We start from the raw sequence: 27,559 nt of genomic DNA on the forward strand, positions 1-27,559 counted from the left end.
AGGGAGCCCTTTAAAAGACTGTTACTTCCTTTCTTTCGCCATCTATTTATTCACCCCAAATACACCAAGTGTGTACCACGTGTTAAGGATTTTCTCTTAGCGGATGGAAGAGGACGGCGAGTTCTCCATTGTCCAAATGGTGCTTACACATCAGTTCATAGGTAGATAGAAAACCACCACAGGAATAAATCGTTAAAAAGATGATGTTAGGAATAAGTGTTAACTTAAAGAACATGAGCAATAAAAAAAATGTATTTAACATGTTGTATTACTGGAATCCATAAGTGGGTCACAAAACCCCAATATAAGGGGATTTCAATGGTCCAAAAGCAAAAACAAAAGAATAGTGGTGATGGGGGAGCCTCAGGGTCCCCTGAGTCCAAGAATCCAAGTCCTTCAGTCTGTCTTCTTGTTTCTGTTGTCCAGGAGACCAATTCTGTGCACCCAACTTGGGTTCACACATTTCCAGGGAAGGACTCTGAATGACCAGGTGATCAAATGTGCACCTTTGTCTTATATTGGGACATGTGTTCACCCCTGTGACCAGGACAATGAAAGTAATGCTATTAATATTGATCCTTTATGCTGTACAAAGTATAACACAATTATAAGGATGGATCTATTAAAAAAAAAAAAACTACTATTATCTGCTCTTTACTGATGAGATACTAAAGCTCAAAGAGATCAAGTAACTTGCAAAACCACATATTCTGAGTACAGAAGGTGAAATTCAACCTGCTTCAATCACATGCCCAAAGCAAAGCCTCAGACTCGCGAGGTAATTAGGTTTTGCTAATGTAGGTGTCTGTACAGTTATATTACAGTCACGATAGTCTTTCATTAGCTCGATTCATCAATGCTCACCAGTCTTCCACCCAAAATGAAAGCGGAATAATTGGACATTCGCAAACAAAAAGGTTATTTGGACAGAGGCAGAAGATAAACCGGGAAGTATTACAAGGAAAAACAAAAAGGTAAATCAATATGAAATACCACTTACTACCAGAATGATTGACCAAACAAAGATTGACCAGTTTAAGCAGAAACAGATCATGTAGGGGTTTGCAGGTGCCCAACCTGGGTTATGCTGGGAAATCAGTTCAGCAATGTGAAATGGGAAATGCTCTGTAAGTCAGGAGAATTATATAGGAGGTCTGACTCTCAAATCAGCAAATGTACAGTCGACTGAGTGAGTCAACCTCTATTTTCTAACCTGTAATTTAGGGCCGATAGTACAGGAACCACCTATTTAATGTATATAATATCTAGCCCCTAAGGATAAGGATAGAATAGAGACACTTAGTGTATTCATCATGAGAAGAAATTTTAAGATACCAATTAGGAAAAAAAAATGTACCTGGATTCTTTGTTATATCTGTGGAATTACAAAAGAAAAAAAAATTCCATGTTTGGCATAAATATAATCAAAAGCAAACTTGGTAAATTTAAAGCATCGTAATGTAAATGAAGAATAAATAGTAATGAGAAGGGGCGCGCTAATCAAACTAAACATTTACATATTTAAATCAGTAAGAACTGAGAGGTGGGTGAAATAGTTGACCCTTTTCTAATTTTAGAATTTAATATAATTTTACTTCAGATGCAAGAGTCTTAGAAATACTCTATATTTTATAAGGGGGGAAAAAACATGCTTTGGGGTGTTGCTGGTGGTCTTTACAGACAGAGGTGGTTGAAAACTTGTCCTGAAGGCTGATTTCTTACCATTTGATGTTACAGTTCCTTGTGTTCCAATTTTCAACACAGCTGGACACTTTTCGTTGAAAAAAAAAAAGTGAATTCATTTGAAACAGGACTGTAAAACGGTGATAAAGAGAACGAATGGAGAAACCAACCATGATAGGAAACTAAATGTCCCACGGAAACACTTGAAAGCCTTTTTAGTGCAAGAAATATGTGCTCCAAAATTGAATCTAAGATAACAGAAACCGCTACAATGTGGATTAAGGAGATGTAAGTAAAGTTGCCGTAAAGGTAGAATTATGCTTCTTTGTTGAAGTCTATTTAAAAACAACAACAACAACAACACTTGTGCTAATTCTACAATATCTGGACTGAACTTGCCGGTTCTGGATATGCTTAGGGAAAAATGGGAAGTTGGAACAGGAAGGTACCTTGAAATTATTTCCTTCCGTAGCCACCCGTTTGATAAAAGAAAGAAGTTAAAAGGTAGAGTTGAAAATGATCCGTCTAAAATCCCCACAGTGTGATGCTAAAGAGGAAGAGGCTAATTATCAGGAACATTAATTGAGACAATTCTGAGATCAAGATTATGATCCCTCTTTTACAGATCATCAGCTTGAGTTCCAGAGTGGTTGACCAATTGGTTCAAAACCCTCAAATCAGAAACTGCCAAATTAGAAGACCTGGCAGTTTCAGGGTTTTCTGCCTCTCAGGTCCATTCTCAGTCTGTAGATTATCTGTAGCTCTCTTCCCTCTGCTGTGGAGGCACTGACTTTGCACATAACACTCTTGAGGCTGAGGCAAGAGGATTGCAAGTTCGAGGCCAGCCTCAACAACTTGGCAATGCCCTAAACTAACTTAGCAAGAACCTCTCTCAAAAAGGACTGGGGAGGCCAGGTAGAGAGGCACAGGCCTGTAATCCCAGTGACGTGGGAGGTTGAGGCAGGAGGATTGCAAGTTCAAAGCCAGCCTCAGCAACTTAGGCACTTAGCAACTCAGCAGGACCCTGTATCTAAATAAATAAATAAATAAAGCGAGAAAGGGCTGGGGATGTGACCCAGTGCTTAAGCACCCCTGGGGATCAATCTTCAGTGCCAAAAAAAAAAAAAAAAAAAAAACTGGACTGAGGATTGGCTCAGTGGTAAAGTACCCCTAGGTTCAAAACTCAGTTTAAAAAAAAAGAGAGAGAGAAGACTGAAAGCACACTGATAAGAGCTAATCAGCAGGATCCTCTGATCCCTATATTCTTACCTAGTTTTCTTGTTATCTCTGACTTCATCAGAGAAGCCTCTGATCACTGCAAGTCAAATTCTCATCTGACTCTCTTGGAGCACTTAACAGAGCAACATTCCTCCTGTTTGCATGGCAATTCAGATAGATTGCAAGCTGCATGAGGTTAAGAACCCTTTCTACTCCTGTTTGCTACTCTACCCTCAGCCCAGCCTTAACAGTCACAGCACAACCAGGGAAACCCACGAATGAATGTTCCTAAAAAAGGTTGCACTCCGAGAAGGTCATCCAGTGTCCTACAGTCCGACAAATGGAAAGACAACTGATAAGGAGATTCATTCTACTTCCACTGCCATTTTGAAATTTGCCCGGGATTGAAACCATCTAAAATATATATATATATAGTACGAAGACAGGAGAATATAAAATACAGGAATTGAAGGAAACCAGAATACGCACCTGGAAATGGCACACTGGCTTAAGAACTTTTTTGAGCCAAAGGCAGTTAAAAAGCAGCAAACCTAGAAAGCCCCCATATCACCTTCTTTCTGCTTAAAAATGGGACATGCATCTCCCTTTATAATGTTCCCCTCCCCTCTTTCTGTATCAAGAGGAAAAGCATTACCCCGGAGACAGAAAGCTGGTACTCTGGTGGGTCTGCATGAAGAAACTGTCCTAAATGACCCTCCTCTTCCATGAGCATTACACACGTCTACTTTCTCCCATGCACTGCCCATTGAAGTTCAAAACCTTCTCCTCTGTCTTCCCACTTCTCCACAGTGTATCGTCCTTTGTTAAAATGGTATATAAACCTCTTGGGTCTAACTGCTTCTTTGTTTTTGTTTTTCTTCTTCTTTTTCTATGACAGCTTCTATGCACATAAAAATTAAATCATTCACATCAAATAAAATGGGTAAACCTTTCCTCCTAATTTGTGTTGTTGTTTGTTGATAGATTAATTCACAGGCACACACAAAAAGAGGAGAGTACAGGGAAAGTTTTATTTCTTTTCCTGTAGAACACTCACGTACAGTGAAGCAAGTTGTTATAGCCACAGTATATACTAAAAACAATAAATGCTGTTATGAGGCTTGAGATAGCTGGTTAGAAAGAAGTTAACAATTAGCATGTTAGCAATAGAACCGGGGTCCCTGGTCCAACTGAAATTTAACAGACGATAATCTCTCAAATATAGGATTATTTACCTGCAGCTTGTAGTTGCAAAGAGAATTGTAATACACACATCAAAATGGAAAGTAACCGCTGGGCATGGTGGTGCATGCCTTTAATCCCAGTGGCTCAGGAGGCTGAGGCAGGAGGATCCTGAGTTCAAAGCCAGCCTCAGCAAAAGCAAGGCACTCAGCAACTCAGGGAGACCCTGTCTCTAAATAGAATACAAAAGAGGGCTGGGGTTGTGCCTCCGTGGTCCAGTGCCTCTGAGTTCAATTCCTGTACCAAAAAAAAAAAGGGGGAGGGGTGTAATTGCAGTGGACAGAAGAGACTCCAGAATGTCTCTTGCATATCAGCTACCCAAGCCTGCCGAGCTGGGTCCTCATAATATTAAAGGCAGAAGAACTCAAAACACACTATGAAAAATCATTCTCATTTTTCTAACAGTGCATGCTGTCCTTAAGAAAGGGAGATTATATTGCACAGGGTTCTCAGATAGCTGTGGTGTGTTTTTCCTTTTTTCTACCCTTCCTATTTTTTTTTTTTTTCCCATGCTATAAGGCAGGGTGCTGTGGTATAAGTGAAAGCACTCATCTTCGAACCTTGTGCATGGGGCTGCCTTTCTCTGTATGATCACTTAAGACAGGCTACATGAGCCTTTGATGGGAAGCTTTGATTTACCTCCTCATTCCACACTCCATCACGAGGCTGCATGCAGGCTGCCCCCGCCAGCTCCTGCCCAGCTCTGGGGTGAGAACGGTGATGAATTTCTTGGATCTGCTGCCCTTCCAAGGCCTCGAGTACCTGCCCACCTGTGCAACCCAATTCCAACCACTGTGCAGGGGGGAGGTCTATGATTTCTGTCAATGTTATACATGGTATTTTTCCCCAGCATGGGTTGCCTTAGGGTGAAAATGGCTTTTTTTTTTTGAGGAAACACAATTTTCTCCTTTCATTTGATTTTGCTCTAAGTCATTTGGTTGTGTTTTGTATTTACGTGGACATTTTATGTGTCTAGTATATCATGTTGCTACATGAGCAGGGCTTTTAAATTTCAACATAAGAGCAAAATAGTTTGCTCATGAACGAGGTCATCCAAGTGTTTCTGGGATTCTGTGTCTTTTTATTTTATATATATAATTTCTATTTTTGTGTGTGTGTGTGTGCCGGGAATTGAACTCAGGGGCACATGACCACTGTGCCACATCCCCAGCTTATTTTGTATTGTATTTAAAGACAGGGTCTCACTGAGTTGCTTAGAGTCTCGCTTTTGCTGAGGCTGGCTTTGAACTCATGATCTTCCTGCCTCAGCCTCCCATGCCACTGGGATTATAGGCATGCACCACTGCACCTGACATGCTTATCTTTAATGATTTAATGGTCATTTTATTCATTCTTTTCTCTTGAGGCAATGGCAGCTGTTCCTCTTTTTGTAAAAGAATTCTGCCTTCTGTGTTCGCAAAGAAAGCAAAATAAACAAAAGAAGAAGAAAATGTCTATGAAGACTGAACCCAAACCTATCAAAATCTAAAAAAATCAGTCAAAACAAAGGGGCCGGGAAGAAATTTTTGGAGGTAATGACCATGTTATCGCCTTGACTGAGGAATGGCCTTGCGCATGCCCAACTCTCCAAATCGTACATGTTCAATATGTGCAGCTCTCTGTACTGTCAATTACACTTCCGTAAAGCAATGAGAAAAACCTACCACTGACAGTAATGATGAAATCCTGCAATAAAATCATAGACTTAGGCTGAAAAAAAATGCCATTTTTTAACACTGTGCTCATTCTAGGATGTTTTGATTTTTGAGATGCCTTTTTTTGTTTTTTCTGGTGCCTTAAAATCTACCCGTAGCATTCGAAGGACATATTGTTCTATTTCAGCTTCCCTTCGGAGCCCTCGCTGAATTTTCATGCCTTGGAAATCACATTTATTTGTGTATGTGATTTGAGGAAAAGCGACGTCCATAAAACTCCAGATGAAACAAAATGTATTTTTTGGCACCTTCCTACCAAAATCATGTAGGCAAATTGGAGGTCATCCAAAGAAAAGCCAAAAGAAGGATGAATGAAAAGCGGTGTTGGCTAAGGAACTGTGTGGCTTCTGCATGTCCCTGCAAGGCTTCTGCATGTCCCTGAAGTAGGTAAACAATGAAGGAGCGTCACAGCCCATAAATATTGAAACGGCGTAAACATCAAATATAGATAGGAATGATTAATTCCAAGACGAGGGCTTGGAGATACTCTAATGCATTCATATTCACGGGAAAGGAAAAAAAAAGAGATACTGTTTACTAGCATCATTTTCAAATATGGAACATTAATAATTTATGCATGATATTCTAGCATTTGATGGAATCTTTGATCGCCTCTGAACCGCCCCTTCTCAAGAAATACTGCAAAACTACACTTAATTGTTCCACCCTGGGGAACGTCTTCCCGAGGAGATCAGTTTTATTTGGCTTCCGATCAGGACTTCTTGAAAAGAGGTTTTTCCTTTTGCACAGTGACTCACACACACTTTTTATTTCCCACTGGTCTGGAAGGGAAGGAGACTCACACAAATGCCAAGGAAGAGGTCAGGACCCACCTGGCCAGGGTGGGGCTACCAGAAGGCGCATAGATAAAGGAACAGGACAACTCATCAAAACCCAAAAACCACACTTCAGCATAACGGGAAACTCCTAGCAAGAGTGCCTAGAATTTGACAGAGTCCAGGGAAGCCATCCAGACACTTCTGGGCACAGCAGGTATCCAGGAAATGATCTAGCAGGAGGTTTTTCCCTCCCTCCCTCCAATCCTCCGTTTCTTTCTTCCTTCCTGACCTTTCTTTACAAAGCATCTGCTACACCCTGAGCTTCGTGCACAGTGATAATGATGCAAATAGAAATTTGACGTGGATGCTGCCTTTGAAGACATGTTTATGAGATGAATCCATACACACACACACGCACACACGCACACATGCACACACATGCACACACATATAATTGCAAGTGAGGCTAAGGCTTGTGACCATGGCTAGAGCAAGGCAGAGGCAGGATCAGCCAACCAAATTGCACAGGTACTGTGTGCAGCTCCCTGTGCACCTCTCCAAGGTGAGATTCTGCCATCCTGGCCTCCCCAGAGCAGAGCAGAGCAGAGGAGCCAAGCCCTGCTGGGACCACACACATGTATGGTCTGCGACCATGGACCTGGGCGTCCCTGAAAAACAGTCGATATTTCATTGCAACTCCACAGACTGTCCAGGGAAACCAGCCACCGTCCCCACTCACGTGAAAGCACTTAATTAAGATTAAATGAAAATATCACTCTCTCTCCTGGACTATCAGGACATGTGGCCTGGCCTTTTATATAAAGAACCCATCAAAGTCCATAAATCAGGAGGAGGAGCAGGGTGGAGAGATAAGCACCATCAATCAGTCTCCTGTGTGCCCCAAGGTGACCTTCTGCTACATGTTTCATCTTGAACTACTGCTGCAAAAACAGCCTCTGTCATTAGGCCTCCTGTTAAGATGCACAGAGAATATCCCCTTCGGATAAATTATACTCAGGTATGGCGATGAATAAGCTGCATGGATAAACTTAAATCTGTGCTATAGGCACAAACAACCTCAGAAAATTCTAACTCTGAAACTCAATAAATGGTGCTCTAAGTTCAGATAAATTTGCATGTTGGAAAATATAAGAACAAAATTAGTATTCGTGTGTTAGAGTCTCATCGGAGCCTAGGGGATCATTTCAATTCCTTTTTTGTTTTTTGGGTACTGGGGATTGAGCTCAGGGGCACTCAACCACTGAGCCACACCCCCAGCCCTATTTCATATTTATTTATTTAGAGACAGGGTCTTGCTGAGTTGCTTAGTGCCTCACCATTGCTGAGGCTGGCTTTGAACTTGTGATCCTCCTGACTCCTGAGCCACAGGGCTTACAGGCATGTACCAATGCACCCGGATATCATTTCAATTCATTTTAAAGCAGATGTCATGGGAGACTGAATAGTGAGGGGGAAAAGCCTACAAAAAGAAAGCTTATTAAAAAAAATTAAGGATGGGGGCTGGGGATATAGCTCAGTTGGTAGAGTGCTTGCCTTGAGTGCACAAGACCCTGAGTTTAATCCCCAGCACATTCAAAAAATTAAAATTAATATTAATTAATTAATTAAGGATTAAGTAAGCATGTGTGCATAGCATGTAGCAATGTGGAATAAGTAGCAAGTGCACCTGTGTGTTCTAGCACTATGGTTCTCTAAACCCTTCCTGGAAGATGCATGGCTTATTTTTTTCAAACACCACCCTGAAAATTGATGGTGAGAGAAGGTATTATGTAGGATTAAATAATGATTTGATAAAAAAAATGATTTGATCAATCATCAAAAAACAAAAAGAACACAAGAAATATAATTCAATAAAACAAAGGAAAGGCAGCATGGTAACGAGTCAGTAGAGCGTTCTGTGGCTCTCTATCCATTTCCATGAGAGCCACAGATGCAATTATTAATACGTCATTGCCATAATTAAGGCCCCTTTATGGTAGCATAACGTCTGTGTCCAAAATTTAATATCCTGGATATTGTTTCTTACCCTTCACTTTCTGAGCTTTACCCAGGTTTCTCAGGAACAAGAAATTTACTTAGAGCGAAATGCTAAAAGTGTTTTAATGGAATCAGTGCACCTTCCTGAAAGAATTTGGTTAATCAGATTTCAGGAATTTTCCCTAAGGACATTACAGTGTCTCTCAAAGGGTTTTTAATCTTCTAATAGACCTGTAGATTAACTGGAGTTAGACAGCCTGTGCAGAGAAGCCCTGCTCAGAGCAAATTCCATAAGGTGATACCAACCCAGTGAGTGAGACAGAGAGGGCAGGTCTGCTCCAAGTGGTTTTCTGTTAGACGGATTCCTGGAATAAACCCCATTCACACAGGAGGTCCCTGGGCTTACCAGGAACTAGGCACGCTCACAATGACTCACCAAGGCCAGAGGCTCTGCCTCTTGCTACATTATCTTACATTTATTAAGGTTCCATTTACCACCCACCTATAGGAAAGTTCTGCGTGCATCAAATAATAATTTTCCGGTAGTATATATACTGTTGTTCACAAGATGCACAGTTAAGAACGTAAGAAGAAAATCATTCGTTAAAATATGACTAAGGGAAAGAAAAACTTTTTTCTTTGAAAAAAACATTGTCTTTGAAAACTAATAATGACGCTAATTATTGACATTTACCAAACTGAGCACGGTGCCAGAGACCAAACAGTGCTAATAACTGTTATCAAACCAATCGAGTTTAAGCTGGGCCTGCAGGCAGTTATAAGAATTATTCCAACTTTGCAAATTATAAAATGGAGGGTAAAAAAGGTAAACAGCTTCCCCAAAGCCACAGCACAGTGTGTTTGTTCCAAACACTTTGAAATCAGTTATAATTTGACTCAGTATTGCGACAAAGGGTTTGAGAAAACTCTCTAAGAGAGGATCCAGATCGGATTGCACATGAATCCAAGTTCCAGGGATAGTTCCTGAAGTTGAAATTCCTTCAGATCATGAAGGGGTGAGCTCTGTTTGCCCCCCCCCCCCCCCCAAAAAAAAATACAAGATTCCTCAACAAAACCTCAAGCCTCCTAGGGAGACAAGCTTCTGAGAACTTAGTGGTCAAATTCATTTTTCTATTAAATGTGACATTTAGATAAATATCCTCGAGAGGGCACCTTCACATATGCCAAGAGGTGAGAAAAATAACGTGAAGGTCAGGGGTTTGCTCTTTCCAAAACAAGTCAGCATGTTAAGGGAACTCGGAAAATAAACAACAAACACTTAACTGCATCATATGCCTGGGCCATATCTTCTCTAAAACTGGTAGACACAAAATTTCTACACTCTCTTATTCCATGTTTCTCCCTCTGGCTCTGCTCTTGTGCTGTGTATTGCATTAATTAAATACGATCAAAATGCACGAGGCAACTGATTAAGGAAAAATATTCTTACCGGTGAATTAAATTCCCCTTCGTTCCACTGTGACCTGTTTGCTGTTAAGACAGGATCATTGTTCACAGTTTATAGCACCTAGGGATAGATTTGAAAGTTGTAATTTTAGAAATAATTTCCATCGAAGGAGCCACTTTTAAAGCAATTTTTACCTGTTCTCTGTCAAACACACACACACACACACACACACACAAACATTTAACTTGCCTTTCTCCAATTTCTACTTTAATACCCAAGCAATAGCCTTGTTCTGTTGTTTAAAAAAAAAAAACAAACAACAACAACAACAACAAAATCCTGTAAATTTCTATCTTGGAATAACAGAAGTCATAGAAAGGGCAGACCTGCAGGAAACAGCCACATAATTGCACTTTTCATTGAAAGAATTATTGATGTGCCTTCTCTTGCAGATTCAAATTTTTTTTGCACCAGACCCCCATTTGTATATCTCCTTGGCAGGTCTCCAGGAATTATTCTGAACAATAGCCACCTCCTTTGGTTGGCTACTGTGACCAACGAGTCCAAAGGAAACAATACAGATGAAAAAGGGAAGGGTTCTATCAGAAGGCCTTTCCTTTGGACTCAATTATGGACTGAAGCACAGCCTTCAAATCAAGAGGCCCTCTCCAGGCAAGTGTGTTCACGTCCAGCCGACCGTCTTAGAACAATCAACACGTGAAATGAAGGAAACCTTGGACCCAATCCTCTTGCAGCTGATTCCCAGATGATTTGAGGATGAGCTGTCAGTCACTAAGGGTGTTTATAAGCTTGTTTCCTAATGCTGTCCCATGAACACAGCTTTGACCAGCTAAGGGTTCCTGTTACCCATCCAGAATCCAAATAAGTCAACGTTGTGCTTTTGTTTTTTTTTTTAACCAGTTGTCATCATTGAATGAATACCGCTCAGAAGGGCTAAATTTCATCTATTATTCCTAACTCAGTCGGGTACAAACTACTAATTAAGAGACATAGAAAACTGTAATATCTTCAGCCCTAAGAGAAAGAACGAAGGCTACAAAAATCCAAGAAAGCCACTTGCATCCCATGCAATATTTGACAATTTCTTTGGCCTTCTTCCAGGAACTGATGCCAAGAAGTTATAAACAGATTGCAGCGCCTTGGGAGAGAACCTCACACAGGAGCACTGGGAAGAAAAATTAAAGGCTGGTAAGTGTTAGAAAAGTCCCCATGCTTTCCAAAGGACCCAGTGACATTCTGCACAGACGGTGTTGTGTCCTTTCTACTTTGGTTCAGTAGCCTCATTTCAATTCCATCAGTCCTACTTCTGACACCATTTTTATTACTTGCATGACCACAACAATTAAAATTGCTTATGGACCTCTAAAAATGCACAAAACAGCATCGAATGTGGCTCCCAAACAGTGGGTCCACGGTGCCCTTTGTAGAGCGCAGACATGTTTATTGACTTCTGCAGGCTGAAAGAACTGTGTATTCAAGCCAAGGACCATGGAACCTGGCCTCCACTCTGCTGTATCCAGCTCTGATGTGTTACAACCGTCTCTCAGTGGGAAATACAGAAAATGCAATGTTCGCAGATGTGGATTCCAAGTGAGATCACCTGATCCTCCTGTTCCATTTGCTGAGAGTAAAGTTAAATGACCTAAAGTAGCATGTGATTTTTATGGACCTCGGTGATAAAGAATGTCATAAATTCAGTGTATTGTACATTTGGGATGCAACTTTGACTGTTCCAATATTACATCTCTGTGAGACATCCCTCCAAAACCCATCCAGGTCACACAGCTTCCACAGCAAGCATCCTAAGGGATCCCAACATTTTTATTCCTGTCAAGGAAACCCAGGAGCACAGAGATCGATGTTCGGGCTCCACCACCCACGTTCTCAGGAGTTTAAAGACTGCTGTGCGGTGCTGGGCATGGAGACTTATCTGTATGCTCAGGGAGCAGCCTGCGATGAAATCTCAACTTCAGTTGAGAAGACACTTGCATTAATGACTGTGTGTGTGTGTGTGTACATGTGTGCACATGTGTGCACCCGCATGTGTACACGTGTGTGCACCCGCATGTGTACTTGGTAAGCATGAAGAATTATCTCTGTTCATGTTACAGGTACATGAGCTTTCAAAAGAGACTTGCAGATAATCCTTTAGAATGCACAAGTAACATTTAAAAATATGCACATACACGTATACTTGTTATTTTATCTACTTTTTTTTAAGAATTCTGCCTCTAACCTGTTTTTTTTTTTTTTTTTTTTTGGTGGGGTTGGGAGGGTGTGGGGGCTGGGGGTACCAGAGATCAAACTCAGGGGCACTCAATCATTAAGCCATATCCCCAGCCTTATTTTGTATTTTATTTAGAGACAAGGTCTCACGGAGTTGCTTAGCAACTCACTTTTGCTGAGGCTGGCTTTGAACTCATGATCCTCCTATCTCAGCCTCCTGAGCTGCTGGAATTACAAGTGTATGCCTGCCTCCACGCCTGACTTCTATCCTGCATTCTTATAGCATATAGTAGCCTACCCGTATATCTGTGCAAAATTTACGTTATACATATGTAGGACTATAGCCTCTGAAAATTACAATTAAGGGAGCATGCAGCACAGTATACTACTATAGTCTAAGAAAATGTCTTTTTTATTCTGCTTTTATTACATTAGAAGGATATGTGATACTCTGAATTTATTTGCTCTAGAAATAGTGACCCTATCCCTCACCACCACTCATATAGACTACAAATGTCTTATTTTTTGTTATTAGAGAAAAGTATTTTTTTTTCTTCCAATGTCCCTAAGGTTTTTTCTACTTAAGAGATACAAAGAAATATGCCTTCCAAATGTAAAGGGGAGACTGATAGGAATATGAAAATCCAAACCTGAAGAATTCAGGGGTATACTAAGACAAAGCTTACTAGGATGCTTCTTGGTTGTTTGCCATTTTTATGGGGGGAAAAAAAAGCATGACTATGAGAATGTACAGCTCAGGTACAACTAGTTAAATTAAATTCTACTCGGTTCAGGAAAAATACACAGAAAGTACATTACAAGAAGATGTAGAATGTTCTCAAGAACAAGTAGTAGTTAGAAATAGATCCAATGGGTTACTCTACCAACATGTGCCCTAGGCAGGTATGAAAAGGTAGTTCTGAATCAGCTGAACTCAGGTCCACACATCCTCAGAACAGGAACATCTTGCAGATATATAATTGTCTCCAGAATTTGAAAACGGCATCTCTCACCCACCACAGCCCTGTCATCAAACCTATGACGTCATCAGCTGCCCAGACAGAGAAAGTAGATCTCTTGTGTGGCCGCAGGAAAGGCTGACTGTGTAAGAATTACTGAAAGACAATGGGTCACTTTTCAACACGACACCTTTCTAAAGCATTTTAAGGTATATTCTCCTTATTCAATGAATTTATATCATCTTATACACATCACGATTCCATTCTTGACAAAATTAAAGACCAAATGGCTATCACACACGTTCCTATTAGTTTCACCCTCATATTTCATAGGATGGATCCTGAATTCCGTATCTTGATAATGCCAGTATGACTAGCTTGCTAAATATAGTTTGGATGAATTAGTAAATGAATGCATAAAAGCTATGCATACAATTAATAGTGAGTGGCACTTCCTAGTTCCCTAAGTTGACAGTCACAGGTGCGAATGTCATACTCTCAGGGAACAGGAGGCAGCACATTACCATCATAATATCTGTCAAAAGTGACACAGTAGCACAGAAGAAAAAGAGTCAGAAGGGCCAAATATACAGCCAAGTGTGCACCTACTGTGCGACCTTAGGACACTCCGGCAATCTTTCAGAACACCAATGATCTCACACATAGATGGAGGTGTTTGTCTCTTTCTTGCAATGTGGGTTTAAGGAGCAGGACTTAACATATCAAAAATGCTTCTTCCTGGGCTGGGATCTAGAGGGTGCTTAGTAACAGCCGGGTGTGGCGGCAGCAGCAACCTCACCATCAACCTGGGGCAGGCAATGAGGCCAGGAGGGGCACTGAGTGACCTCCAGCTTCTCTTGGCTGGAAGGTCCCCACTCCAACTTAAGCCAGGACAGGATGTCACATGGTGCCCTAGGAGATGATCTGTGAACCTGACAGCTGCTAAGCCCACCACAGCTGGGCAGCTGCAAGTCTTTATCCTCACAAGGTTGAAAAGGGTTTCTTTACAGTGTTTTATGCAAACTTAGGAGTTCTTCAAAGCCAGGGGGGAAAAGTCTCATTAATTATTACTTCCTGTGTACCCAAGCACAGTGAATGTCAAACTGTCAAATACTGGTTGCTCAATAGGTGTCCCCTGAATGAAAATGCCCATCTTAGGTAAGTGTATTTGTCATCAAGAGTATTTTTTTTTCTCTCTTTTAAAAATTTACTTAATCTCAATTGATCTGTAAATGCTGGAAACATTCTAGTGATGTTAAAAAAAATAAAAATAAACCATTATGAAAAGTTAAGCATCTCATCTTTTTGTCAATATTTGGGTCAATACCAAAATACAATACAAAACATCTTTTTTTAAATTTTTTAATTCTGCCATCAGCCAATCTCACCTGGCAGGAATGAGCTCTTGATGCAATTCAAAGAGGCCTTTCCCCTCTAAGTGTAGGCTAAGATGTTCAGTACAGATTTGTTGAATGATTGTCTTTGAAGAAAGGAAATAATACATGATGTGTGTAATAATCCCTGGAATATGAACTCAGAGTATAACAAAAATGAACACAGGAACAGAAATTTTTGGATAAAACTAACATAAATGATGCACAGAAATGCAAACAACATGTGCTAAGTAGTGTTTGCTTGTAGAAATTATTCACAGGCCAAACCTTATATTGAGCAATATGACAATGTTGAATGTTGAATTTTTTCCTAAGAAGACTCCTGAAAAAGCATTCGAGAATAAAATTGTCCCTATTTTTGACCACTAATTGAGTATTTTTTTTTTACAAAAACACAAGTTTTGAGCCCTTATTAAAGATCATTTGTGATTTCTCTCTAATATCAATTGAAGACACACCATGTCTGGAGTAATATGCTAAACAGTTGATACACTATCTTATATAATGCAAGTATACCATACATGGAGTCCTAGTGAATCTAATTTTATAGAAATTAAATAAATTCGAATAGATTAGGTAAAATGTGCAAAGTTGCAGTGAGACTCAGTGGCTGATCCAAGACAGGAACCCCCTCTAGTAACTCCAAAGCCTCTGTCTTTATCGACACCATCCATCATTCAGGTCATGTGCCCTGGGATGCTTTGGGAAGAAGAAAGACTACAATGGAATTATTTCTCCAAACCTTATCCTTTTTTTTACGGCTTGCGTTCCACTGTATAGAAGAGGCCTAGAGCAAAATAAGAGATCAGCAGGGTATTCCAAGGCCCTTTGGAGCTTCTCAGGAGTTTTATTTCTACCTCTGTTACCGCCTATTACAAAGTTTCTAAACTCATTCGCGGGGGCCTCCAAATCCTGATCCACAACCTGAGAATGTTAACTGAGTGGCCTCTACAATTCACTATTGCAGGGAAAATCTAGGAGTAGAAGAAAATGAACCCAGAAGGAGATAAGGAGGATATGGAAGCTACTGAAGATGTTGGCACAAGGGAATCCTCACACAGAGAAGGTGTAAAAACAGAAACCTTCAGTGTGGGAAGATGAATGCATCGAACAGATCAACACAACTAATAAAATCTTAAAAGGATGCAGAAAATGTGAACATAACTGTTTTTGTACAGTTTGTTAAAACTTAGGAGAGAGGAGGTACCTCGGGGAAAAGTGGAAAAAAAAGATACAGGAAAAAAAAAATGGGAGGGGGAGTGTAAAATCATACACAAAAGAATTCTATTACTGTTACCGAAAGCTCAGTCCTAATAACATGGACACAGTTTTGAGAAAAAGAAGTTTTACTATTTTGCTAGCAAAGAAGAAGCACAGGGGATTCCTGTCCCAGAGGCAGTCCTTCTGCCCATCAGGGAGAACAGAGGTCTTTTAAAATACCTATTCAAAGGCCACATTCCAGATGTTCCCTGTAGGGGGATTGAGATTCACTTATTAACTTGGCAGAGGGAGAAGAGAAAAAACGTATCCCTCTTCAAATAAGCCTCAGTGGCAGAACAACAAGGGCTATCTCTATTCAAAGCATGAAGTGGACCACTGTTACAGTACCATAAGTCATAGATGTTCTAGAAATAGCTTCCAGAAAAGTTGATACATATTCTTGACTGGAACACTCATAGCTTATTAACAGGAAAGAGAGTGAGTATTTCATCTCTACCATTTGAAAACATTCTGGAAGACTAAGGCACTATCTTCTCTTCCTTCCAGGTGCAGGGCTAGAAGCACCCAAATCCAATGACGTCAGAAACACCCTGTCGCTCTGGATTCTTGATCCAGCTCCAGCATAAGTTTCAGCCACGATGAACAGTCAAACCCCAATAGGGACATCAATAAATATTACCCAATAGGTAATCAATAAATATTCACTGGAATGAAGGAATGAGCTGTGTCCCTGTATTACTCAGGTCCTCTAGAGGAACAGAATCAACAGGTAGTGTAATGATAAAAAGAAGGTTTATTAGGTTGGCTCATGTGACCAGAAGCTGGAGAGTCCACAATGGCCATCTGCAGGCTGGAGAGCTGGAGGAACCCGTTCACTGTGCAGAACAAGAGGAGTCAACAATGCAACCCTAGTCCAACATCGAAGGCTTCTGGAAACTCCTTGGAGAATCACCGGCAGAGCCTGCTTTGGAGATGTGAAGAAGTGAGAGTCCTGTGTCCTCAGAGGATCCCAGCAGCAATCAAGAACCCGTTCAAGAAGAATGGAGCTTGCATCTGCTGGTGCTTCCTTGTTCTTCCAACTTTTATTCCATCCAAGCCACCATCCTATTGGACAGTGCTGAAGGGGAGGGTCTCCACTTCCGTTGGCTATCCCACATGCCCATCATTCCTGGATATATCCTCCCTGACCCACACAGCAGTCTCTTAATTTTGAGCATCTCTTAATCCAATCAAGTTGACAATTCAAATTAACCATGATAGTCCCCCTTGGGAGGACAACTTCACTCTTCACTTTTTTATCACAATGCAATGTGGACATGATAAAGCTCCTATCAGTAAGGAGTTCACCTTAACAGCATTCCCAGGGGTGGAAGTCCAGGGGGCAATGGGAAATTCAGATCCTTCCTGAAAGCAAGGGGCATCTTCCAACCAGGAAAACTGAAGAACCAGGAAGACCCTAAATGCTACAAGTTTCAGCCAAGATGTACAGTCAAACCAGAAAGCCTGGGTCCCCAGCCCAGGTGACAGGGAAAGATCTGGTGCTTTTCCAAACCATGAGAGTTCAAAGCCCCACCACTCCTGGGGTGCTGATTCCTTCTTTGTAGAGAGTAAAATATCCCATCCCAAATATATCTCTTTGGTATACCTCAAGTTTGTTACTCAGAGAAACTTCAGACCTCAGCAGATCCACAGGGCTGGTTCTGAAAGGCTGCCTTTTTCTAAAGAAAATTTACATCTATAAAGGAAAACCACATTTATGAAGTGCAGGGCCAGCAGATGGGAACAGGCTTTTGTGTCCACCCTCCTCCTGTCTAGAAAAGATCTTTTCATAGGGAGAAGAGATTAGGTTTCTGACACCTGGTCCAGATGGGGATGACCACAGGTAGCTGTTGCTTGGAGGATTGCACCTGGGTAACAATTCCTGCTCAGTAAGCATTCCCTCCCCCCCAACCCTCCATAACCTGTTGGCACCTCCCTTCCCCCCTAGACCTTAATCCCCTACCCCTTTGTTGACTCCCCATAAGCTTCAATTCCATTTGAGTTTCACCCTCTCTGTGTGCGGCTCTCATGTTCAAGCTCACTAATAAATTTAGGTTTCTTCCTGTCAATCTGTCAATCATCTGTTTATTTATAAACTCATCAACCATTGGAGGGAAGAGAGTCAATTTAAAATTCCCCTACATCACCCTGGAGTAGCAGGGCAGGAGCATTCTCTTGTTTTTTTGTTTTATTTTTTTTTTCTTTCCTGTTGAAGGCAGCGTGAGCTTCAGAGGAAATCATGTTTGAAGTGATTTTTGGAAGCAACATGTCAGTGTTTTAAATTAAGAATAAATCAAACAGATAACCTTTTATGGATTTCAAACAGAATCGAGCCCTGATTTTTACATTATTTTCTGATGCAACTGGAGACTGCCTCCTCAGAATGTCCATTAACAATGTCCAGGGCCCAGTCTGGAGATAATCCATAGAGAAAGCCTTTGAAATAAACAATCCAGAATGTATGTGACAACAGCCACATGGAGGCAAGGCTCCTGTGACTAGGCCTGATCACACCTGTTGACCATGAGCAAGTTCAGAGCATCGGCAGCCTCTGTTAGCAAGGGGAAGAGGACACATGCATGTTGGGCTACTTGTCAGGTACAGGACAAGAGCTTTCCAGGATACTAAACTCATTTCATCCTTACAGCCCCCAGAGGCAGACATATATGTATTATTTTTATGTCCTCATTCAAAGATGCATAAACAAGGGCATCAAGATGGTTCCCTAATCATATCTCCACAATGGAGCTTTATAACTCTGATAGCCTTAAACATCGCCACAGCCATTATCAAAGCATAGGTGTGCTTTTAAGGCAGACTCTTGTTCTTCACGGCTGCAAGCTCAGTGACAAACATTTTCAATCACAATGAAAGAACAGAATTACAACTCGTTAAAAGTCACACTGAAATATATTAAAAGGAAGAAACTGCCTAGAAGCCTTTCAGGCATATTTAGACGTGAAAAGAAATTATCATTGCTATTATTAGCAAAAGCATCATACAAGGGGGTCTTTGTTTATTCATTCGAGTATGTATTTTTTTTGACTGCTCTGTGTCCGGCGCTATGGTCAAGAATGACCATGAATGGGGTGCGGGGGGTGGGGGGTGGCTATGTCCTCAAAATAGGACCTTGTTTAAATAAATCTGATCCCCGGATATTATTCCCTGTTTCCTACTTGAGTCATTTCACCTGCTGCTTTGATCCCAGTGTTTGCTCAAGAGGATTTCAACAGTATGCTGATTCTAAGTCCTTTGGATAGAAACCAAGGAGTGGGATAGCTGGGTCAAATGGTGGTTCCATTCCGAGTTTTCTGGAGGAATCTCGATACTGCTTTCCAGAGTGGTTGCACCAATTTGCAGTCCCACCAGCCATGTACCTTTCCCCCCACATCCTCACCAACATTTATCGTTGCCTGTATTCTTGATGACTGCCATTCTGACTGGAGTGAGATGAAATCTTAGAGGTTTTGATTTGAATTTCTTTAATTGCTAGAGATGTTGAACCTTTTTTCATATGGTATATCAAATATATATCATATGATACATCAAAGTGCATAAATGCATTATTCTACTGTCATGTATGACTAATTAAACAAATTTAAAAGGCTTTCAAGAGGAACACCCTCCACGAGACTTGTGACTTCTTTCAGTCTGGGCCTCAGAATCTTGACATTCCCTGTCTAGCTCCTCAAAACAAATCAAGAGCTGAATTCTCCAACATTCCTTGAACAGAACTACACTCCACAACTCTGTCCATGCTTTTCAACACTACCTCTGTACACATACATATAAAGAAATCAAATAATCTGTCAAAGATGATTACTATTAACTTAGTATTAGCTTAGTATATTTTTTAAACTTTTTTTAGTTGTAGTTGGTACAATATCTTTATTTATTTATTTATTTATTTTTATGGAGTGCTGAGGATGGAACCCAGTGCCTCACAGGTGCAAGGCAATTGCTCTACCACTGAGCTGCAGTCCCAGCCTCTAGCTTAGTATTGTAACTATTATCTTAGTATATTTCCCTGCCCAAGTGATATATCGATAATCACCATGTGCAGCAGCTAAGCACAATCAGACACACACACCCACATATACACATGAATGTATATATACATATGCTGCTGTACACACTATGAACATTTGCCTTCATAAATTGTCTAATGTACATTTTCACTTTCATAGGCTTGAGTCAATTTGCACACATCTAGAAATGAAGCTTGACTTGACTAAAGCATATCAAGACATGCTCAAACATCAATGTGCAACAATGTGTTTACTGAGTAATACTTATGACAGCAAAATTTTGATAACAATCTAAATGCTCAAAAGAGAAGTAAAGTACTTTAAATCTAGGTATGTACTAGAAAGGCTTATGGCTTTAAAATGCTGTTTTCAAAGAATATTGAATGCTGAGAGCTACTTAGAAGATAATGATACTAGATACAGGTGAAACCAAGTATACAGAATTGAATGTAGAGTATGAGCTTGATTTTGCAAAATGTGAATTCTATGTACCCATATGTACAGAAAGGATCAGAGTGGAGAGAATGTATTAAAGACTTATGGGAGGAAAGAAGTAAAGAGAGATGGAAGACTAATTAATGAAATACATTTAATGGTCCTGATTTACTTTTTTGCATCATAATAAACATGTTAAGATATAAAAACACTTTTGTCTCAAAAGCCACATAGTTATTAGATTAGGTAATACAATGGCCCAGTTTATCAAACTAAAAAGAGAGGAAGGGTCTTCCAGTGTAAGAGCAGGGGTTGAGGATGGGACAGCACAAGAAATTTAGACCTGAGAAAGAGCAGAGCACAGTCAAGTAGATAGATGCAGCTTGGGAGGCTGGAAATGAGGTGTTTGGAAGCAGGGAGAGGGTAATAAAGGAGATGAGGCTGAGAAGGTGGACATAATGACAGTGTGAGGAGCCAAGCTCAGACAATTAACCTCTATCACATCGCCCAAGACTTTAAGGAGGAAAAGTCAAGATTAGATTTCCCTGCCAGTAAGATAACTCTAGTTTGACAACTTTATATTCTCCGGTTCAGTTGTGTTTTCGAGGATACTGGGCGGCATGATTTATTAGGAAAGAAAAAAGGGAACAAATTATCTTTGCCTGGAGTGACCTGAGTGAGTTTAGTCCCTTGCTTAGGAGAAGAATCTGAATTGCTATTTGGTTTCTTCCAGGAAAGAGAGGATGGGGGCAAGTACCGGGGAGAATCCCGGACTGGAGTGTAAAGTCCTATGATGTGGTCAGCACCAATCCTGGCATTGCATAGCCATGAAGTCTAGAGTTTTCCACCTCCTTAAACTTCTGTTTCTTCTTCTTCTTTTTTTAAACTGGAGCTAACCATTCCTGCTCCATTTCTGTCCCAGGACGGTAATGAGAATTTATGGACAGCCAACCATGTAAATCTCTAACAGGGTGTTAATGATTTAATGCATACCCCCTAGCAAACCAGAACCATGATCTATAAGAAACATCTAAATGCCAATGCCTAATTTGCAAAACTGTGAAAACATAAAGCTAATCAATCAGTGGTACATCAATAAGTTTCTCTAATAATTTCTTTCTTTTTTTTTTTTTTTTTTTGTACTGGGGATTGAACTCAGGGGCACTCCACCACTGAGCCACATCCCCAGCCCTATTTTGTATTTTATTTAGAGACAGGGTCTCACTGAGTTGCTGAGCGTATTGCTTTTGCTGAGGTTGGCTTTGAACTCAGGATCCTCCTGTCTTAGTCTCCCCAGCCACTGGGATTATAGGTGTGCGCCACCACTCCCAGTTTGATAATTTCTTAAAATATCTAAAAGGACTGAGAATGTAACATAGTGGCAGAGCACTTGCCTAGCATGTGTGTGGCCCTGAGTTTAATCCCCAGCACAGAAAAAACCAATAATATTAAATACTAATACTACTACTACTAATAATAACAATAATCTAAACTGCTACAGAGATAAGATATTCAAAGAATTAATTAGGCTTTAATAATAACTATGTCAGCAATATGATTATTATTATTATTACTATGCCACTTGGGATTGAACCCAGGGGCACTTAACCATGGAACCACATTTTCAGCCCTTTTTATTTTTTATTTTGATACAGTGTGTAAGTTTCTCAGGGCCTCACTAAATTGCCTAGACTGGCCTTGACCTTGCAATCCTCCTACCTCATCCTCCCAACTTGCTGGGGATTACAGGCTACAATTATTGACAGAATCTTAATGTTACCATAGTGCTTTAACTTTTATCATATTATAATAAATGCTCAATTCACAATAATTATAATATAAAATAATGTACAAATTCCATGACAGCTCTCAAAATAACTTTAATGGAGACCAAATAAAAATAATTGAGTACAAAAATCCCCAGGGGACAGCGTACAACAGAATGATGTACAATCACAGTCGTGTCACTCAAAACCCTAATTACTAATTTGCAATATCCTGCCAGTGTGTGGTGAGCCTGATTCCCCTGTGCCTCCTCACAGTGAGTTCAGGGGCTTGGGAGACACCCAGACATCTCAGGTTAAGTGTATGGAGAAGAAAATTTAAAGCAGAACCTTCTTCTGCACTAGCCTTTGTTGCTATTACTATTACTCCTGCACATCAATGAGAAATATAAAGGAATTTAGAGATTTTAATATGAGGAGAGGAGGTAATTATTAGCGATGCTTTGAAATATCTTCATTAAAAAAGAAATTGATGTTGGAATGCTTACATTTAAAGGAGGACACCAACCAGTTTAGGAAGAGGTACGTACAGACAGAGAAAATAAGAAATGAAGTCTAAACATATATTCCCAGTTGATAATTTAAACTCATATAAACTTCTTTAGATATTAAAATCAGCCTTTAATATAAACCACATTGATCCAATGCCTAGTTTGCAGATTTTGAAACTTATTTCACCCACTGGTTACGCCCACATCACTTCTCTGCAAAACTGCGCATCTCTCACTTTCTACCAAGTCAAAGCAAAAGAGGAGGAACCTGGGCCTGGCAGTAGTGAAGGTGGCGGGTTCATGTAAAAAAAGGAGGAGAAAAAGGAGGAAAAACAGGCCTTCATTATGGGACATCCCAAGGTAATCTTAAAAATCAATAAATATTGGGCAAAGTTATTCAGAGCTAGTCTACATTATCTCTCTCACTCGGGGAATTCAGTAGAGGATGAATATGCTATTGCATGAAACTCCAGATGGAGAAAATGTTTCCTAAATATAAGCCAGGAAACAAATACAAAATCCACCCTTCAATTGTCCCACACTAAAATGACAGACTGGCTAAAGGGTTCTTAACCCAATAGAAATCACAAAGATATTTGAAAATCTGGAGAAGTCTAATAGCTCTCCAAATACACACACACAACCCTTCATGCACTCAATGGAACAAACACGTAACAGTCTGAGCAAGTGCCTCTGATCTGGCCCATTCGAGCTACTCAGGACAATGTTCGATCGTGAAAACAGAACACTGAGCCTTAATTCACAGAAATAAAATCTGTTGTAATTGTTTAATTCAGCTTTGCCGCAATTTACCCAGAACAATACAGCATCTTGCACTCTATAGCAATCCAACAAAGGTTGTTCAACCCTTGAAAAAACGTTGCACGTTAATTTTTTTCTAGGTTCATTTAAAAACGAGAAAAAAAAGGGCTGGGGATGTGGCTCAAGCGGTAGCGCGCTCGCCTGGCGTGCGTGCGGCCCGGGTTCGATCCTCAGCACCACATACAAAGATGTTGTGTCCGCCGAAAACTAATAAAAATAAATATTAAAAAAAACCAAAAACAAAACAAAAAAAAAAAACGAGAAAAAATGAAATTCAGGGGGTTGTGTAACCTCCCTAACGTCATGCATAAGAGGTTCGATGGTCAAGTGCAGGATCCTCTTTGTGAAGGCGACAGTACAAAAAGACACACAACACACTCAAGTCTTCCAGTACGAAAGGAAAACATTTTTTTTTCCCCTCAAATCATCTTTTGGTGGTGTGCTATGAGCAAGTGAACAAGCTGTGGACCCGGAATATTCCTCCTTGAGATTTTTGTCAGCTCTAAACCTTGGCTTTCATCTTTCTGTTTAATGTGAATGGCACAAAAGTCGGAGAGGATCATCACTTCCTTAAACTCTCCACATAATCCGGGCATCATACAGGAGCTTAAAAGACACGCTCTATTCTCTTCATTATGGACTGAATGCTCAGACTTATTATACAAGAGGCCCTTTGATCCCTCAGAAACAAGGCCTTTGTGAAGCTGGGCCAACAGTGATAAAGCAGCTTCCTCCAATGAGGGACAGTTGGTCACTCTGCACACGTGGAAAGTACCCACTCTGAGCAGCTCCCCAGCATGCCTATATGCAGAACTGCAGCCACTCACTCACCTGGAGGCCAGCGGCGGAACAGAAGGAGAGAGAATCCATTCGAATAAAACAGAAGCAATACAAACCAGGAGACATGGCCCTCCTCTCCAAGACACCTTGGTGTCTTGGTGTGAGAGAAGGAGGGAAACTTTATCTTATGAGTCTGTGATGGGGGAAGGAGGGGGATTTGGGCACAAGGGGGTGACTGATGTTCAAGTTCAAAGCAAAAATTATGGAACCAACCTAGGTGTGCCTCAACAGATGAACAGATGAAGAAAACGTGGTGTACATACACAATGGAGTTGTGCACACTCATGAAGAAAAATGAAGCCGTGGCATTTGCTGATACACGGCTAAGCAAAATAAGCCAGACTCAGGAAGTCAAGGGTTGGATGTTGTCTCTCACATGCAGAAGCTAGAGAGATAAGTGAAATAATACAGGGCGGCGGGGAGGGCAGGGGAGTCTAACAGAAGTGGAGCATCAGGAGAGGAAGGGGATCCAGGGGGGGAGAGGAGGCGGGAGGGCAGGAACAGGGGAGGGACTGCATAGTGAAACTGATTCAATTCTGCTATGTGCACGTAGGCATATACCACAGTGAATCCCACTTTTATGTCTAATTAAAAAATATAGAGAAGGAAGACCAGTAAAGTCGAGGAAGGGGGTCAGGAAGGAAGGAAGGGAGGAGAAAAGGAGGTACTGGGGAATTGATGTAATCCTGTTATTTGCATGTATGAATATATCACAAGGAATCTCACCCTCATGTATATTAAATGCACTAATAAAAACAATGTGAAAAAGATTAAGCTCTAAATTTCATGCAATTAACATTATTTTCTGTTTTTCATGATCATCTTGGTTCTGAATCCAGCTATGAGGAAGGATTCCACTAAAATTTCAAGGAACATCTCTTAACCCCACAAAGAGGGGAGAAAATGTAGTAGGTGAGATTTAAATTTATTATCTGAAAAATTCCAACAAAAAGACCCTCCTTTTCATCTTTCCAAATTCACAATTATTTTTCTTGTTTTTATAAGGGTGAAATTTAAAAAATATATATATATAATATATATACTATATAACTATTTAATGTATATAATATACATAATATATAACTCTGTATATTATATAATATATAATAATATATTAATTGCATAATATTATATATTTTTTTTGAAAAAAAAATATAATATATATCTATATATGTCAGAGTCCAGTGAAATGCAGGACACTATTAGTTTCTCCATATTATGGAAATTGAACTTGATTCTGAATACTCAGGGTTCCTTCAGACAGTCACGTTTTGGTCTCAGAAATGCAATATTCTCAGATTCTCTCTTGCATTGATTTTTCTCTTAGCGCATCTGGAGTGAGTGCAGATAAATTTGCTTCCATATTTTAGCAAAAGATTTGTGGCCACTTATCAATGAAAGCAGGGGTAACCGGCTGGCCAGAGACCCTTTTGTGAAGAGCATTTTCTGCCATTTTTTACACATCAGTGCTCAAAATTAATGAAGTTTAGGAAGGACATAACCATTAGGAAAAAAAAAAAAAGATTATGAAAGACTTTTAATAAATTGTATCAGGCATAAAACATGTTGGCAGAAATTATAATTAATAAGAAGTGAAATGTAACGCCACCTTAAAATAGAACACAGAATCCCCTCGGAAACAACGCATGAGGCTAATGCAAAAATCAATGTTCACTGTGCTGGTGGCTTGCAAAATTACACAATTAATCCTGTGTAAACTAACCTACCAGCAATGCACACTGCAGGGTTGCTGATAACTATTAGGCTGCACAATGTATTAAAGGAAGAGAACTTTAATGAGGTCCCTGGAGAATCTGAAGATTTAAATCACCTTTTCTCTTCCTTCCCTTAAAAGAGCATTTTTATTCCGTCCATTTAACAGACATTGCTTTCCACATTGGATACACATATGGTCAAGTCCACCATTAAATCAATCATCGGGAACTAGAAGATCGTTTATCCTGAGTCTGTGATATGCAACTGAGTTGATTTCAAGGTAGCGGAGGATTGAGAAATCTACATGAGATGCTTTCCCTTTCCTCACAGAGTTGATAGCAGTCTATTGCTGTCCTCTATCACTGGCTCTCACAGAGGCTAATGAGCCATCATAAAATTGCTGCGTTAACACATTCTATACCACATGAAGGTACGTAGCCCACGTGCATTCAGTTTTTATTAGTTATCGTGTCTTACTACACAGTGGGGGGGGAACAGAAATTAAGTCACCACTTAGGTTTATATCATTTTTTAAACATACCCCCTTTCACATACGTATACATATGGAGACAACTGATACGTGTAAACATACCTACATCCATGAGCAAGTATCCCATTAAAAGCTTGACATCTAAATACAAAAATCAAGCAAAACAACAGTTTAGATATTTTTCCTGGTAGTTGGGTTATGCTTTTAAGCAATTTTTTTTTTCAAATCTGAGATGGAATGTAATCCTATCTAGAAGCATGCCAAGAGGGTCTTCAAACACTCCCCTGTGATTTCATTACACAGTAAATTGAGTAAAACTATCTAAAAAAGAAGTGTATTGTTGTTAAAAACTATACCTTCTAATAACATCATTACAGTAATCTTAACTTCCTCTGTGTCCTGATTTGTTAATTCTGATTTTGGTCAGAACAAATCCATTTAGGCCTTGTTTGCTTCTCTAGCAAGGCTGTATGCCACAATGGGTGGGTGGGTGGATAAAGAAGTGGATGAATGGATGGGTAGGTGGGTAAGTGGATGGGTGGGTGGGTGGGTAGGTAAGTAGATGGGTGAGTGGGTAAGTGAATGAATGGATGGGTGGATAGGTGACTGGATGGATGGATAGATGGGTAGTTGGATGGGTAGGTGGATGAATAAGTAGTTTGATGAGTGGATGAGTGCGTGGTAGGAGGATAGGTAGGTGGGTAAGTTGATGAATGGATTGGTGGGTGGGTGAATGAATAGGTGGATGGATGGATAAGTAGTTTGATGGATGGATAGGTGGGTGGGTAGGTAGTTTGATGAGTGTGTGTGTGTGCGCGCAATTCTGCAACTTGATATAGCCATATCCATTGTGTGTGTTGTGTGTGTGTGTATGGATGAACTGATGGATGGATGGATGGATGGATAAGTGGATGAATGGATGGGTGGGTGAGTAAGTGGATATGTGTGTAGGTAGAAGAATAGATAGGTGGGTAAGTCAATGAATGGATGAGTGGATGGGTGAGTGGATCAATGGGTAGGTAGTTGGATGGATGGGTGGGTGGGTGGATG

General features: G+C 40.3%; 1 protein-coding gene across 7 annotated transcripts in view; it reads right to left on the reverse strand.

The window, feature by feature from the left end:
* Chl1 (cell adhesion molecule L1 like) overlaps window positions 1-27,559 on the reverse strand; it is a 192,125-nt gene that overhangs the window by 135,168 nt on the left and 29,398 nt on the right. For 5 of the 7 annotated variants that reach the window (XM_046425670.2, XM_046425672.2, XM_058573013.1 and 2 more), the window contains exon 2: window positions 10,086-10,163. The exons of the other annotated variants lie outside the window; for them this stretch is intronic. The gene's annotated coding sequence lies outside the window, so the exon portion shown is untranslated. The remainder of the gene's footprint in view (window positions 1-10,085; window positions 10,164-27,559) is intronic. 7 annotated transcript variants of the gene reach the window in all.

Source organism: Marmota monax, unplaced genomic scaffold (assembly GCF_021218885.2).
Source record: "Marmota monax isolate L192 unplaced genomic scaffold, Marmota_monax_Labrador192_F-V1.1 WCK01_AAM20220418_F8-fsc00028, whole genome shotgun sequence".
Classification (NCBI taxonomy): Eukaryota; Metazoa; Chordata; class Mammalia; order Rodentia; family Sciuridae; genus Marmota; species Marmota monax.